The sequence below is a fragment of the Castor canadensis genome, chromosome 15 (genome assembly GCF_047511655.1).
Source record: "Castor canadensis chromosome 15, mCasCan1.hap1v2, whole genome shotgun sequence".
In the NCBI taxonomy this organism is placed as follows: Eukaryota; Metazoa; Chordata; class Mammalia; order Rodentia; family Castoridae; genus Castor; species Castor canadensis.
Genome location: NC_133400.1, coordinates 92,195,636 through 92,212,725, shown reverse-complemented (window position 1 = coordinate 92,212,725; position 17,090 = coordinate 92,195,636). Strand labels below are relative to the sequence as shown.

The window sequence follows — 17,090 nt, the reverse complement described above, 5'->3', positions numbered from 1 at the left end:
CTATCTTAAAGATAGGAGGTAGTAGGGGTAGAAGTTCAATACATGAATTTTGGGGGTAGTAGCAACTCAGACCACAGCACTAGTTTACCATTTTAGGGAGACAAATCCCTTACTTGAAAGAGAATGGAGTTATTAATTGTATCATCTTCATTAATTTAATTCCATTTTAATGAAACACAATATGTGCATATGTATGTATAAAAGCCAGAAAATAGTGCTAGATGAGAAAATTATTGCAGATCCTGTGCTTACAACCTCTCAGGATTTCTGAATTCATAAAATCTCCATCTATGTAAAATATATTTTAATCAAATTTTTGGCAAGATTGACAAATTTGCATACAGGAAATGAATTTCATTAGTGCAAGGTAATTCATTTCTAAACTTTGTGTACCACTTAAAATGTATTTATTTCTATGAAGGTATTCCATTTGATATTATCATTTTCCCATTTAGACATTTATTAAAAGTTGATTTCATTCAACGTTTTTTGCCCATATCGGATTTTATTGATTAGAGCCTACCAATATACTACATAGTACCCATGTTCTGTGTAACAATAATTTTTGAACAGGTGTTCCTATTTTTCTTTAGGTAACCTATGAAGCATTCAAGCTACTTGGAATTTGACTTTTCTCCTTTTTTTAGACAACAGCAAACCTTACTATGTGCAATTTTTACCATTATTGTCAGTTTTCTTTGTGTTTCTTTCCCCCAACAATCGAATAAAAAAACTGTGAATAAAGGAAAGATAGGGAGCTTTTTATTAATTTCTTAAATAACACAGGAAAAGAATATCAATTTTATGAAACAGTACTGGAAAGAAAGAGGAGTACAGTGAAAGGTAGGGAAAAGATACTCAAAGGTAGAAGGAGAGAAATGGGAATATGGCCAAAATGTTGAGCTAAAATTGTTAGAGTAAAATGTCATTATTCTGAACTGAAACCTGTTCTGAATAACATTTTCTTAATATGTAGATCATGAACAATAAAATGATGCATTTAAATACCTTTGTGATCTTTGGTATAGAGACCCTCCATTAATAAATACTATTACTGACTTTGTGGTCCTGCTCATTTCTCTATACTGAGAGCAGTATTCAGATGACATAGTATATGAATTTTTAAATAGAAAATTCTGAAATGTCTTCCTTATTTCTCTAATCTTGAATTAACTACTATGGAATGTGAAGAAATGGTGGCATTTATGTTTGCCAAGGTCTCTTTAACCTCTGTATCCACATTCACCAGCTCTTGAATATTCACATAGTAACTTGACCTCGTGTAAAGTTTGCACCGAGCATGTGTAGATTGTATTTCATGTGCCCGTCACAGCTCTGACCAGTTGTCCTGTCAGCTGCTTTCTAGCATCTGTTGTTCTTTACACTTCTTGGTTGGCTCTCTTCTTCACTTGGCATCCTGTCCACTAGGCTTATTCCCTCTGCATCTTCACAGCCATCAAGAGTCTAAGGATAGTCAAGATTCCATTACAAAGATGGGTGATCCTAATTTCTTAAGGTAGTAAGTTCTGCTTATTAGTAGATGTCAAAGCTGTAAAATAGATTATAGTTTCGGTTCGATATATACATATTTTATATTTAGCACCATATTTGACCCTCATTTTAAGAAACCCATGATGTAGAAACTATTGTTGATGTGGTTAATTTATGGAGTAGGAAATTGAGGCTTGGAGAAAGTACATAGCTCACTCAAAGTGACATAAAAGTAAGAAGCAGAGACGCCATGCCCAAAGCCAATCTCTTCCCATCCTCAGTACACAGTAAAGTAAAATTCCTCCTTTGCATTGACTTTACTTGGATGCTGTGATGAAGGCACATGTGAGCTTGGCTGATAGATTGTTGGGAAGGGTAGTTTTTACATGCCTGTGTATACAGTTGGTTTGCTTGGAATTAGGGATTTTATGTTTGAGCATGCAGGGAGTGATTCCATAGGGGATGCCTACATAATGTGATTTTCCTCTTTGTCAATGGATGGATGTATGCCTCTTTATGGAGAGAGGCTCTAGGTAGAAGTTGGTTTAGTTGTCTTAATGCTCAAGAAGATAGAAAGGGCAAAATTACCTCTTTTGAACAGATCATATGGTAGCCTCAAAGATAGAGCACCACAGGATATCTAGGGAGGATGTATTGACACAGCCATGAATGGTGCTACTCAAGCTTCAGAACCAAGGGCGTGGACAGGGTGTTGTCCTCAGACAGCTTTTCTAGCAGCAGCTGTCATGGAGAGAGCTGCAGGGGAATATGATAGGGAAGTTGGTAGATTTATATGAAGCACCCCAGCAATGCCTACAGGCAGCTCGAAGTGAGCTAGAAGAAGAGTCAATGACTTTCTTCCCATTAAGCATTTCACTTTGGAAAGAGGAATGGGGGCTCTTTAACATACAACAAAATGGTAAGCTAGAGTTGCTAATATGAGGACAAAATATTTTCCTTAAGTCACCAATGCCCAGTCATTAACAGAGTGATTCCCTGGGGTTATTTGACTCCATGCTATCTCTTCCTTTCTAACAGTTGCATCTATTTTTAATTAAAATGACTTGTTTGAAGATTGCTATATAATTTTTGTTTTTCTTGTAAGATTTCAGATATCATGATCCATTGCACGACTCAGGATAAAGATTAAGATTCAATTCGAAGTGTAAATGACAGAAAAGAAAATTTAGAATGTCAAAAATAACTTGTGATCATTATGGCTGATGTAGACATAGTTAAGTTGCTAAACCAATATATTCCAAGTTTTATACTAGTTGTCAGCCGTGAACATGACTAATGTTGGCGTCTGTGATAAAGAATTTTTACTTTGGCAGTCCTTTTTTATTAAAGAAAAGAAAATCACTACTGAATATAGCATAGTTTTATTCCAGTTGACTGGAATTTTAAGAAGACTATGTAGAGAGTTTGGGACTTATGCCACCATGAACCTGTGCTTTGAGGATAGATGTTGAAACATGCTCTTTGCCATGTTTTACCTGAAGCATAAATGAAAATATTGGATTACTTTTTGAATAGTTTAGAACATGTAAGTCTTGGTAGAGTTAGAGGTCTGTAAGGAGTTTTTCATTAGCTCCTTAAGCAATTTGATGTATGACTAGAGATCTCCAAGTTCTCCTATACTTTTTTGGGAGAGTTCATAATTGTAGAAGTCATTCACATTTTCTATATTCTCTCTATCCACTGGCATCATGAGTATATAACAATGCTTTGTGTGCACATCTGTTACTTCATTAAAACACATTGCTTTTATATTATCCACCAACATGCTTCTCTCTCAAAGTCCTTGTGAGCAGGGACTATTATATTAATTATTTTTATTCTATAACCTACCCAGAGACTGACACATAGCACACATACAGTCTTTCAGTGTTTGTTGAATGAGTAGATAAACAAATGCATGATGATTGAATATATATTTCTAAGAGAAATATTTTGATTGAATATATATTTCTAAGAGAAATATTTGAAATTATCCACAAAAGTATCCTGTTCTCAATACTTATTGTGATTTACACCTCCTCCCCTTTGACAGAACTGGGGTTTGAGGTCAGGGCTTTGCACTTGCTGGGCTGTTGCTTTACCATTTGAGCCACATCTCCAACCCTGTGTTCTTAATACTTGGATCTCTTCAGAGATGTATGTACATTCACTCAGAAATATTGATTAAACACTTACTAAGCACCATGAAAAATGTTAAAAGCTGGTGACAAGGTGAAGATTTACCAACATGGAGATCTCCATTGTTGATTTTGGTAAGAGAAGTTTGCATGAGGTGGTGAGGAGGTAGCTGACTGAAATGTGTAGACCCATGAGTTGATGGTAATAAAACACAAGAATCAAGTACGCAGATGGCCTAAATACATTTAGACATTGGCAGAAGAGAGTTTCACCAGTGGTAAACAGAGCCAGGAGAGATCTTTATTGTGTAAGGCAAACATGATAATCACTACACTAAGGAAACCACAGATCTTTATTGTGAAGTGGAAGAACTGGGATGTATTTAAATACTGATAGGAAAGATTCAATAAAGGTGAAATAGAAGTATAGAAAGAATGCAAGAGGTAAAAACTGAGAGGCCAGGTGCCTCTCAGACTCATGTCTATAATCCTAGCTACATGGAAGCTGTGATTGGGAAGATTGTACTTTAAGGCTAGTCCTGGGGCTGGGCAGAGAAATGTTTGTGAGACCCCATCTCAACCACCTGTCATCTCAGCTACATGAGAGGTATAAACAGGAGAACCATGGTCTACGCAGGCCTGGACATAAAGAGAGACCCTATCTCAAAAACAATTAAAACATTAAAGGGCTGGGGCATAGCTCGAATGATAGAGCACCTGCCCAGCAAATGCAAGGTCCTGAGGTCAAACTCCAGTATTATACAAAACAACAGAACTATGAAAAAAGTAAGCGTGGTAGTATAGATCGGGTTGATAATTGCCTAATATAGTGATTACTATTTTGCCTATATAATAAGAAGTCTAGTAAAAGGCCAAGAGTTAGGATGGAGGAAAGCAATGACTTAAAATTGTAAGAGTAATATGGATTTTTAAAAATGGTTTCTATGATGAATAGAAGAATAGAACAGACTGATTTTGAGTGTAAATGCTATCTTATGGAGGGCTGGGCAGAAGATAATAGTGGCTAGATGATGACATATTTTCTCATGAAGTACAACATCTGATAAAAATAAGAGCTAAGGGGCTGGCAGAGTGATTCAAATGGTAGAGCACCTGCCTAGCAAGCATGAGACCATGAGTTCAAACCCAGGTATCATAAAAAAAAAAAAAAAAAGAAAAAAAAAGGAACGAGAAAAAAGAAAGCCTGCTGAGGCTGGCAACCACATGACTTTGGGACTGCTTTTATGTTTTGATTGGTCAATTTCTCCAGCAATTCCAAGCAGCCAGTGTATAGAGACATAACAAAGTGGATAGTTGGGTGAATTCAAATCTGAGGTTTTTTAAATGGGTACCATGAAAGGATAGTGTGTCAAGGAAATTCAGAATATTAGTGAAAGTGCTGTAATTGGAATGTCACATAACCCTGGTTAGATGGGAAGAAAAGCTAAGAGAAAGGGTCTAAAGAAAAGGAGGTGCTGTTACTTCCAGGGAGACTAGCTCTGTGATCGTTACACAGCTAAAAGCACAGGTTGATGTGGACACAGCGTGGAAATTTGGCAATGGTATATTTCAATTTGTCACATGATAATGGGAGTAGATAAATGAAGATATGTGTAAGGAGTGGGTGAAGAGAACAAGGAACTAAAACTAAACTCTTAGATGAGTTATTCTTATGGAATTTCTGCTCACTCAAAATTGCAGCTAGACTTGGAGTAGGGAAGAAGGGGAAAAGAGAAGTCCAAGTCATCGACATATGAGAGGTAGCAACTGGCAAAGAGGTAAGGAGTGGTGATGAAAAAGCTGATTGACCCATGAGTCACATTGCTAGAGGAGCATGGTGTTCCCAGGACAAAGGAGTGATGTCTAGATATGGCAATGTGTAATGGATTGCACATGATTCTGTCTTATTCCTAAATTAGATCAGTAGATTAGTGGAATAGACTGGATTGTGTGCCACACAAATTCATAAATTGAAGCACCAGCTCCCAGTGGGATGGTATTTGAAGGTGTTTCTGCAGAAAGGTGGGTCTCTGGATGAACTTGGTTGACTTACCTCTTCTTCTTGCTTGGATTTCTCAGGATAGCTGAAGAATGTAGCATCCTGAGATAAAAAGGAACTACCGGGAATTTGTCCTTACTCCTAGAAAAAGGTGCTCTATAATGCTTTAGCTCTGTGTCTGACTTTCCCAGATTATAAAACCAGAGCAAGAAGGCAGATATCTGCAATAAGTGTTCCTTGGCTGCTGTGCAAGAGGAGCAAGTGCAGCTATAGCTCCATTTACCTCAGTGAGCTTCCCTGAATTGTGGGTTTCAGTTTCTCATCGATCACAGGCTCCTCTTTAGCCTTGTTGTCTATTCATGAATAATAAATGTGCTTTACCTATGTGTGTCCCCTCTCACTGGACTCCTATTCTCTGTGATTTTGTGCAAAACCTCCTGCCAGATTTTATGAGTATGTTGGAGTCCTTCTAGATATAGGAATGTTAGCAGAATTGTCAAGGTGCTTGAATTGGTGCACAGTGTATTTATGCTTCACATGGCCCTTTGGCAGATAATTAGGTTTAGAAGGGGTCTTAGGGTGGGAACTCCATGATGGAATTAGAGCCCTTATAAGAAGAGATACCAGAGAACTTCCTCTTTATCTCTGTGCCATTTGTGGGCACAGTGGTAGTTGTGTACAAGTCAGAAGGATATACCACACCAGGAACACAATTAATGGGAATCTTTATCTGGGACTTCCACCCTTCGGAATGATAAGAACATGAATGTCTATTGTATAAGACACCCAATCTATGGTATGTTGTTGTGACAACCTAATATGACTAATACAATTAGTTCCTCCTTCAAGATTGTCATTTATAAAGTTTTAATCAATAATTGAGTGTTTTAATCAATACTATAGGGATTCTGGAGCACAGAATCATGGCTTATATTTCTGGTGAGTATACCACGTCTACCAGACTCACTTGTTGAAATTACATATACATATATATATCTATTATATGCCTATATATATATATATATGTATTTATATATATATATAAATACATATATAACAAGGCAAGAAGAGGGAGGATAAAGGAGCAATAAGGAGACAAAAGGGGGAAAAGAATTATCTAGGAGTCAGAATGACTAGTTTTATTCTCATCTACACTATGATTTGCCTTTTCCATCTGTTATGAATAATAATACTCACCACCTACGTACTTTGCAGGTTGTTGTTGAAAGTGTATTAGAAATAATAACTTTGATCTTCTCATATAAAGGGGTTGTGTTTGCACAAAACACTATATTAGCTCAATCATGGTAAAATTGGCTTTTGCTTTCAACAGGGCCAGAATTGTTGAAGATTGAAAAGTTTGCATGGAATGAATTATGCAAGTAGGTTGCTCTTAACATGAGTGAAAACAACCCAATTTATGCTTTCAGAAAGGAATAAGAAGGCACTGGAAAAAAATCTCTGAGCCAAAAGATGCTGTTCTATTTTTGCAAGATGAGCAGATAACCTGAGCTCTGTGGAGCAGCCTACAACTCAGCTTCCTATGAAACAGTCACACAAAAGCTTTGAACCCACCGTTAGAAAAGGGAACAGAAGAAAAGCACCGAGATTTTTAAATGATTTCCCTCTTTTTTCTCAAGGGCTTTTCTTCTGGAGCACAATTCCTGCTGATTTCAGAGGAAAACTTAGAGCAGCTTAACTGATATGTCCACCAGCTGCTCAGGTTGAGTCCTATGCAGACATTAAGCCAAATAATAGCGATTAGCAAGGTGTGATCTGAGGGAGACCTGCTGCAAAAATATCCCATTCCCATCTGCCATGATCTGGGGATTCTTCTCTCTAGAAGGTGGCTGCTAAATTGCTCATCTTTCCTTGGGAAGGTAGTACTTTTGCTTGTGAGTATTTCTGTAATCCTCCCACCAAATTGTTCTCAAGAAGTTTTAGTAAGGAACTCTATTCCATATAGAAGGCTTAGTTTTTGTTTTTGAAGAACATGCAATGTGTTTGAGGAATTAAACCACACATTAATGATTGCAAGCTTTTTTCATTTCTATTTTAATTATCTTTAGGTCCAGGACTATGTCATAAAACACATAGATTCTCTGGAGACTAGAACTTGACAGACATAGAAGGCCACACCAGTCAAGGTACAAGCAGAAAAGCAGAACCAATAGCTATTTATTCCAGAGAAATGGCTCACACAATTGTGGGCCTGAAGAAGTGGTTTCTGTAAGACTTGATCTCCTTGTTTGATGGAGTTTAAAGTCCACATTGCTGATGGCCGGGAATGGAGGATCACTGGTGGGCTGGAAAACCCATGAACATGATCTCTCCCGAGGATAGACAGAAACTGGATTTATCCTTGTTGCCTCTGACCTCAGCAGTGGAGAGGAATCTTTCAGGAGCTTAGGCCATTCATTATGAAGAAAACAAACATTTAAGGTCCAGGACTCCAGAGATGGAAGGGAAATTGAGGGAAGGCAAAACAATTGCAGGCCCAGATGCTGCTTCATGAGACTGAGGTGTGTCTGCAAATCATCAAACATGTGCAAATTCAAAAATGACTTTGCCTTCATTCCACCCAGAAAATCTCACAAGATTTGCCCCTGTGGTTTACTGCAATCAGAATGATGCAAAAAAGCAGATTGAGGGAGATGGAGTTAAGCTTAACAAGTGGACACAGCACAAAACTATCACCTGGTTGATCAAACAATACTTGTTGATTATGATGTTTAAAAATGAAGATTAACCTGAAAACAATTATCACTGAATACAAAGTGTTGTAGGACAAATTATTTTCTTGAGTAATATAGACAAGAAAGAGAAACAATGTGGGGCAAGGATGATCAGAGAGAGGAAACATTGAGTAGGTTTTCAAGAACAGATAGAATTATAAAATCTGAAACTTGAGAAAAGCTTCCAAAGCTAGAAGCAATGATCTGATAAAACACAGCTATTATTCATTCATTTAGATATTCACTGATTCTACAAATACTTACTGCATGCTAACTATTTTAGGCACTGAAGAGATGCATAAAGATATGATATTAGAAAAAGAGAAAGTAAAGAACTGAACAATGAGAGCAAGATCATACTTACCTACCATACCATGGTTTAAGAGAGAACCCACAACCTATCTCAACACATTCACCCTTTCTACCACTGTTGCATTGATGTGACTAGAACAGATTCTATTCTGCATAATTCCCTTTCCATAAGTCATCACAAGGAGCCTAGACTCCCAGGCCACCTCCTGGTTTTAGCACTTCACTTCCCAGATGGCCCTGCTCATTCTCTATTCTATTTTCATCACTTATTCCTTTCCATTCTTAAACCACTTCTATCGTAAGAATTCATAATTCAAACATGATATGACCTTAGTTCAGGTCTATCTAATACCTCAGACATTGTCATAAACAAGACTCTCACCTTCTCCATAAACTCATTTCCATGAATCCACTCTGATCATTATCTTAATCTATTCAGCTCTGAACAACATCTCCACCTCCACCTCATTGCGATACCCCATCAAAAAGTCCACCCTCCTTTCCACCATACATTTGCCCCCTTGGTGAATCTCTTCTCTGTTTGCCTAGCTATTTCCACATCTTCATGACTTCACCTTCTCTCCTCATTTTTCATAAGTGAACACAGTTCTGAACAAAACCAGTTCTCCTTTACTGTCTCTGTGTTTAAGCACTCAAATGTGATTGGAGAAAACCCCTTCACTGCACTAACTGGTCTCATATCCACGACCCTGAATGCTACCTGGAAACGACCTGAGCCCATAAGTCCCTGGTCTATTAACTCTCCTACTATTTTGGGGAGGGGATGAATAGGGTTTCAGCCTAGGCTGTCCTGGAACTCACTATATAGCTTGGGATTGCTTCAAATTCACAGTCTTCCTGCCTTTGTCTCCTGGGATTACAGGCCTGAACAACCACATTCAACTTAACTCTCCTAATTTTGGAGACTCCTATTTTATCCCTTGTTTTCTTTAACCCTTCAATCTTTCTTCTCTGTGATTCTCAGTTGATGATCTTGCTTCCAACATTACTCACAATATTCAAGAAATCAGAAATCGAAGGACTGGCAATGTAGCTCAGTGGTGGAATACTTAGCCTAGCATGAACAAAACCCTGGGTTGGATCCCTAGCACAACACACACACACACACACACACACACACACACAGTAAGTAAGGAAGTAAGCAAATAAATAAATAAACCACAAACTGATTGCTAAAGACTCCCACACCACATCTACCAACTACCAGCACATATTTCCATTCCTTGCTCTTCTGTGGAGTTGAACCATCCCAACTCTGATTGAAGCCAACATTTTTCCAGGAATTCTCTCTTGCTCTTTTTTTATCCATTCCCAACCCTTCCAAATTAACAAACAAACCAGCAAGTACTTCCTAAACCTTTTCCATTCAGCTTTGACCTCTGGCAGCAAAGCTTTGAGAAAAGAGTTGTCTAAATCAATTGCTTCTAATCTATTCCAGTTGGGAATATACCTTCAGTACTCTACAAGAATTGCTCTTTTCTGGTCACTGATGAATTCTCTATTGCTAGATCAGTTGGTAAATTCTCTGTATTAAATTGCCTACTCACCCTATGGACTTGGTTGTATCACAGATCCTTTCATTCTTAGCACATCCAAAACTGGGACTCTATCTCTCTTCCCTCACCCCACATGGTTCAGAGTCCACTTCTCACCTTAGTTATTGGCAATGCACTCTTCTAGTTGCCTAGGCCAAACTTTGATGAGATCATTGACCCTTACTTTCAATTGTACCTCATATTTGATCAGTCAGCAAATCCATTTGTTTTTACCATCAAAATATACCCAGCATCCAACACTTTCTCATTACTTTCATTGCATTTACATTGGCTTAAGCCATGTCCCTCACTTACTTGAAATCCTCCAATGACTTCCCATGTCAATTGTAGTCATATTCTACATCTTTGCACTTGTCCTGCAATGCTCTTTGTAAAATGGTTCACATTGTCATTCTAGTCTCAACTCCTGCTCTCTCTCTCTGGCCTTAGGTTTTGCTGTGGCTGATGCTTCCTGTGGAAATGTTATTTCCTTATATATCTTTTATGACTCATTCCTTCTGCTCCTTCAAACTTCTGATTAAAGGTCATCTTATCTAAGAAGTTTAAGCAATACAATTAAAATTTCAACTTTTGTTTTACCTCCACTCATTTGTCTAGTCTTTTTTTTTTGTATTTATTTCACTTTCCATCAAGTGACATAAATTACTTATTTATTGACTGTCTCCCCACTTGAGTGTAAGTTCTATGAAATGAGATACTTTTATTTTCCCTACTTTGTTTGGTGGTGTGTCTAATATATCTAGGTTAGTGTCCAGGACAGTGCAGCTACTCAACAAATATTTTTAAATGAATAAGTAAACAAATGAATACATTTATATCTGTACTTTATAAGACAACTTTGTATATAATGTATGGGGATTAAGTAATTACTGAATATCAAATTGATTCCTACATAGCTTACTGTAGATTTATTCTTAGTAATTGTCACATCTTCTGAATGGCTCTTGCCAAATATATAGAAAATGCATTTTCCAATGAATTACATGAAAGTAAGGTTTATTTGGATAATTTCTACATCTTGTGCTTACAGAGGAACAATTTATGACTAAACATAGACTCTTGCAAATTGTTGAAAATTGTCCAGGTTATTTGTTTTATCAAGTCTTCATGCAGATGGAAAATATTCTTTACAATATTGACTATCTTCCCAGCAGCACAAACAGAAAACACCAGGCACAAATACAGACTGCTCATTTAAAGCATTTGGTGAAGCTTAATCACAACTATTTTCCTTGGAAATGTTCAGGTTAGTAAACTAAAGATGCTTGTGTAATGTGGAAATTGGGTGGTCCAATCATAACAATAGTTTTTGGAAAACTTTGAGAAATGACAGTTCTTTAGAAATTAAAGTAGAACAAATATTGGCATCTCAACAATAAGGCATAAGAGTAAGTGAATAAATGTTCCATTGGGGAAATTGGATGGAATATTTCCATGGTATTAAAATACGTGTTTGCTTTGGAATCGTTTGCTTCTGTGAGCTCCAATTTGGTATCTCAGTATATGAGGCATAGTTAAGACAGAAAATAGTTTATTTCTATCTCCTTCCCTCCCTCTCTGCCTCTCTCTCTGCCTCCCTCTATCCTTTCCTCTTTGTCCTTAATTTTTTGATTAGTCTTCATTTCCTTCCTTCCCTCTTTCCTTCCCTCTCTTCCTTCCATTTTTCCAGAATAATTTTTCTATGCTCAAGCTTTTAACATTACCTTGCATTTATCATCCTTCCATAATAGGATTTATGGATGATAGGCATAGTCTTAAATCATCCTCAGCCTCCAGATTTTATCTACAATGTATGTTTTTTTACACAATATCGAGATTTAGATGAGTCAGTAGCTACACACTCCATCATATGGTGGGGATTACATATACATCATCCTCCTCTCCAGAGAAAGGCTGTAAACTTCCTAATCAATGTGCTGTTTAAGGAATTCAAAGTCAAAATAGACAAAGAAACAAAAGACTTGCTGTAGTCTGTGGTTCACACAACAATAAGGTAATATAGCAATATGACAGCATGCATCTGCTTGGTATTCTCCAATGTATAAACACTGGTGTAATATATTCTAGCTTGTAACTCAAGTGTGTGTACATGTGAATTTACTATCACAAAGTTTAAAAAATTTAAAAACAAAAGTAAATGACTGATGGAATAAATAAATAAAATGAGAAGAAGAGACAACTTTTCCTTACAGAAGAATTCCAAATGATTAAGTGTGGAAGGAAATGGGAGGCCACCAGGACTTGTCAGTAATAGCTACCAGAGCTGACTGAGAGGGGTTAAGGGCTTCTATACTCAGGAGTTGCACATGGTCAGTCATTATGATAGAATTGGTCCAGATCCAGGGCTGTGCTGGTAAACTGACTCTCAAAAAACAAAAGTCTTGAATTTCAGCCTGTACCAATTCCCATAGTGTAAATAATCCCACTGTGTCTAATTCAAGCTACCAACATGATATACCTGAACAAATTCAACTCCTGTGAGACCCATGACTGTGTGCCTCATTAATATTCTGAGCTGTCAGACTCAGTGAGGGGCTGCTATGCACAATCATGTGCCTGATTATACACAAGGTTCTAAATTCAGGGCTGTAAGGTCACAATCAACTGGGTCATGAATAAACAAAATAAGATTCTGGGCCAAGGCTTAAAAATTTCATTTTCTTCTTATTGTACTGGGTGAAATAGTATCTTTCCAAACTTCACATCCCATGGAACCTCAGAATATAGCCTTATTCATAAGGTATTTGCTGCTGATGTGATTGATTATGTTAAGAGAAGGTCATGCTAATTTAGGGTAGGCTCCTAATCCAATAGCTGATGTCTTTTTAAGACTACCATATGAAGATACAGAGAGATGGGAAGAAGATCATGTGATGACAGAGAATTGGGTCATGCAGGTGCCAGCCTGGGAACACCACCAGTTTCTGGCAACTATCTGAAGCTGGAAGAAGCAAGGAAGGATTCTCCCTCAGGTTTATGAGCATTTGTGGATCTTCTGACACCTTGATTTTGGACACCTGGCCTCTAGAACTGAGCAAGAACACAGTCTCCCAGCTGGTAGTAATTTTCTAGAACAGTCACAGGAAACTCGTACGCTATCCATTCTTTTATGTCCTTGCTAGAAAGGGACACCTGAGTAAATCAGCTGAGTTTGAATATCATTATAAGGATCATTTCAAAAATATTTTCCAGAGATTTTGGTACACAGTCATCAAAAGGAAAAAAAATCAATGAGAATTAAATGTGCTTATAAAAATCACAATCTGTCATCACTTCGTGACTACCAGTCCCCATGACTCCTCCTAAGGGAAGCAAGGATCAGTTTTTTCGTAATTTCCCGTGTGGCACAATGACTTGTTGATGTCTATAATAAAATAACACAAATTAGCTATTGTGGATTTGTTCCTTCATTCAAAGGGAATATGTTTCATGCCAATTTTCACTTTGTACGTCCGACCCAAGTAGCAACAATTGTTAAAAATCTAAACATTTAAGAAAATTTCCACAGAGTTTAATTTCCTTCGTATTATTTACAGATAATTGAAATTGGCTTATTTCCTTTGCAGTGAAGGAAATAAAGCAGGAGTGAAAGTCCACAGTGATGATGCCCTATGGAAGTGCTATCACTGCTCCCTAGTCCTGCTTTTGGGTCCTTATTCCTATAATTTCAATCCTTCACAAAGAGTCTCCCAGTGGTTCCAACAGCTGGTAACATAGAACTATGGTCTTTTCAATACCCTTTGTCTGCTGGCTTCTGCTCTTCTACAACCTGATTTCCTGTTATTCCTCTTGCTGAATGGCTGAATCTTCCTACCACCCAGATTTCTAAAGCAATCTTGACTTTGTTCACTGCTGAATTTATTGTCAACACTTTGGATTTCTGGATTACCACAGAGATTCATCCCAGTCTCTCATTCTGTACCTTTCAGATTTAAAAAAAGTTATATTCTGTATGATAAGTCACTCTGCTTTCCTGAGATGTCTCCATGCCCCACCCCAGCCTGCCTGAACTTCCTGTCTGGATTTGTGTAACACTTTTTCTTCAATACAAACCTGAGGGTTTGTCACTTTGACCACTTTTGACCTCTGGAAGAGATAAAGGGAAACTGTAGCCATGTATCCAAAGTGGCATAGTGCAGAGTGAGACCACTTATTTCTAACACATGTCATATATGTGATTCATTATTGTATAAAGGCAGACAATTTAGTAACTTCACCAACTACAGTCCTCATGAGAAACCACGTAAAAGATACCATGTCTATGTGTTATGAGATAACATACATTATGTGTGTGTGTGTGTGTGTGTGTATAAATATATATATGCCAAGTCACACTTCTTTATATTCCACCAGAACTTTGTGTAGGAGAGAGGTGGTCATTTAAGACACCTGGTAGATCATTTATAATAGGTGCAGGCAAAGAAAATCAGTGCAAGAGACTGAAAGACATGATAATACTGAATAGGTAGATTATAATGGTAAAGGCTGAGAAACTAGGTCACTGGATTTCCATGCAACTGTTTCTTATGCCTTTATACTTTTATTCTTTAGACTGAGATAGAGATTAAGCAATAGATATCCAATAAGTATTATCAGCTAACCATGCTAGGCTATTTTATTTATGTGTTCTTTTACCAAAACCTTCCCTGTGGGCTACTGATTTATAATCCAAATGGCTAAATGAATTATGTTCTTATATATAAGTCTTCCCAAATTTTCTCTACTAATGCTAAAAGAATGTTATTTTGAAGAACATTTTACACAACATATGCAAAAAACGTTTATAATTTTGAGTTAGAGTTCTCTCTCTTCCCAAGGAAACAGACTGAGTTGAAAGGAATAACTCAATCTTTTGCTGCTTCTCCTTTCAAAGCTGCCTATTGTATAGGGTATATAAGCAAAAATCCTAATGAAAATTATTCCATGTTGCCAGTGAGAAGAATGCTACATCCTCTGCCTGGAGTTCCTGTTGAGGTTCTTATATTCCAGAACAATAAGAAAAAATAATAAAAAAACCCTCATTGTCTTCAGTTTTGCAGGTGTGTTCTGTGCTCAGTGCTTTGGGAATTTGTTAATCTCTGCAACAAAGCTGGCTTTGCCTTCCTTGTCAACAGGCTGTCGCACCTGCATCACTTGCTGTCCTCTAATGCCTCTACCAGATATTTCCTGTTTTTCCATAAAGGAGAATGACAAATCCTATTCTCCTTTATTTCACTGTGGCCAACGCAGTTTTCTGTATTTAATCCCCCTTTTTTTGGAGTCGTTTATTATGGTGCTGGAGATAGAACCCAGGGTCTCTTGCCTGCTAGGCAAGTGCTCTATCATGAGCTATACCCCCCACTCCTTTAGCTCTATTACTTAAGCAGTCCTATTTTAAATTGTATGTTCCTCTTTTTAAAGAAAGGTATCTAATCTAGAATGCCAGAAGCATTTGTCTCTTCTGGGTATAAAAATATGGGAATGTAGATATAACATAAAAATAACTATGCAGTTTCAAGTATTCAGATAAAAATAATATAAATGAGGGACCAAAATGTTTGTGCTTGAAATAGCTATAATAGAAAGTGGAATATATTTCACCTTTTTATTTTCACTGGAATAATTGAGTTTTCAATTGCTCAGTCAGTGTTTAGTGTCCAAGAGCTTCTAGGGTTCTTTGATTTCTGCCACAGAAAATGTCTGTAATATCCCTGAGTTGCTTCTAGCCAGTCTTTCATTGACTGTATCCGTGCCCCTTCTTGGCATCCCCTTCATCTTCATGTTACTAAGTTAGCTATTGATTAGGACAATCTTGTGTTCTCAACATCCTCTCCAAATCTAAATCATGATCCTCAGGGAGGTATCAGCATCTCCTTAAAATTAAGGTTTGATCTTATCAACCCATTTCTTAGGATATCCCAGTGATTTTCCTTTCTCTTTTAGTAGGACTGACACAAAACACGTGTCACACTTGTGCGTACCATTTGGCTTCACCTCAAAGCTACTTCATTTAATTTTTTAATGGGGGAAGTTGGAGACTTGTTTCTAGCAAAGTTTGTTGTTTGTTGTGTGTAAACTTAACAAACAAGCATCTTGCATAGAATTGTCTTTCATTTTGCAGTGTTCTCATGTTCAAAAAACTATTCTCCACCTTGCCTTGGTTTCTTTAAAATTTTTGAAGCCAGCTGCATTGTTGGAATGACCTTCACTTATATGGAAAAGTCAGAACAGGGCACCACAAAAATGCTCCACTGCATTTTTTTCAGATGGGCTGCACTGCAGTGCATCACTTGAGGCTCGCGCTACCATCTTCCCATTTGAGTATGTTCTCTGCTTCATGAGTCACAGCACCAAAATATGCTTCCTCAGTTTTATAAGTGGTAAAACGGCAATGCTATGAAAAACGATGGACAGCTTATGACCAGTTTTTTCTCCAAATGTTGATGCCTGGAGGACCTACCTCTCTCTCCCCCAATTTTAGCCTTCCCTTAGTCTATTAGGTAAGTTCCCAGTTCTTCTGCATAGCATATAGGATCCTTCATTATGGGCCCATACATCTCTAACTGACTCCATTTCTCCGTACTATCCTTGTTTTCCCATGCCCATTTTCTTGTGAGTACTTATCAAATGGAATTACTCAAAACTTCAAAAAAAGGCACACCTCAATCCTTGACTTCTTCCCACTGCTGACTTGCCCTTTTCTCTGATTTATCTTGGATGAGTCCTGTTTATATCTTACCTACCTTGTGGAAATAGGTAGCCCACCACAGTTATGTAACTAAGGGAAATTGAATGGTAGAACCACATCCCAAGGTGTGAAAAGAGCTACATAAGCAATAAAGAATGAGGGAGCACCCAG

The 17,090-nt window shown here is 37.5% G+C and overlaps 1 long non-coding RNA gene across 1 annotated transcript in view; it reads left to right on the top strand.

The window, feature by feature from the left end:
• LOC141417551 (uncharacterized) overlaps window positions 1–11,951 on the top strand; it is a 72,679-nt gene extending 60,728 nt beyond the window's left edge. The window contains exon 6 of the long non-coding RNA XR_012442199.1: window positions 11,404–11,951. This is a non-coding gene — a long non-coding RNA (uncharacterized lncRNA). The remainder of the gene's footprint in view (window positions 1–11,403) is intronic.
• Window positions 11,952–17,090: the final 5,139 nt, after the last annotated feature.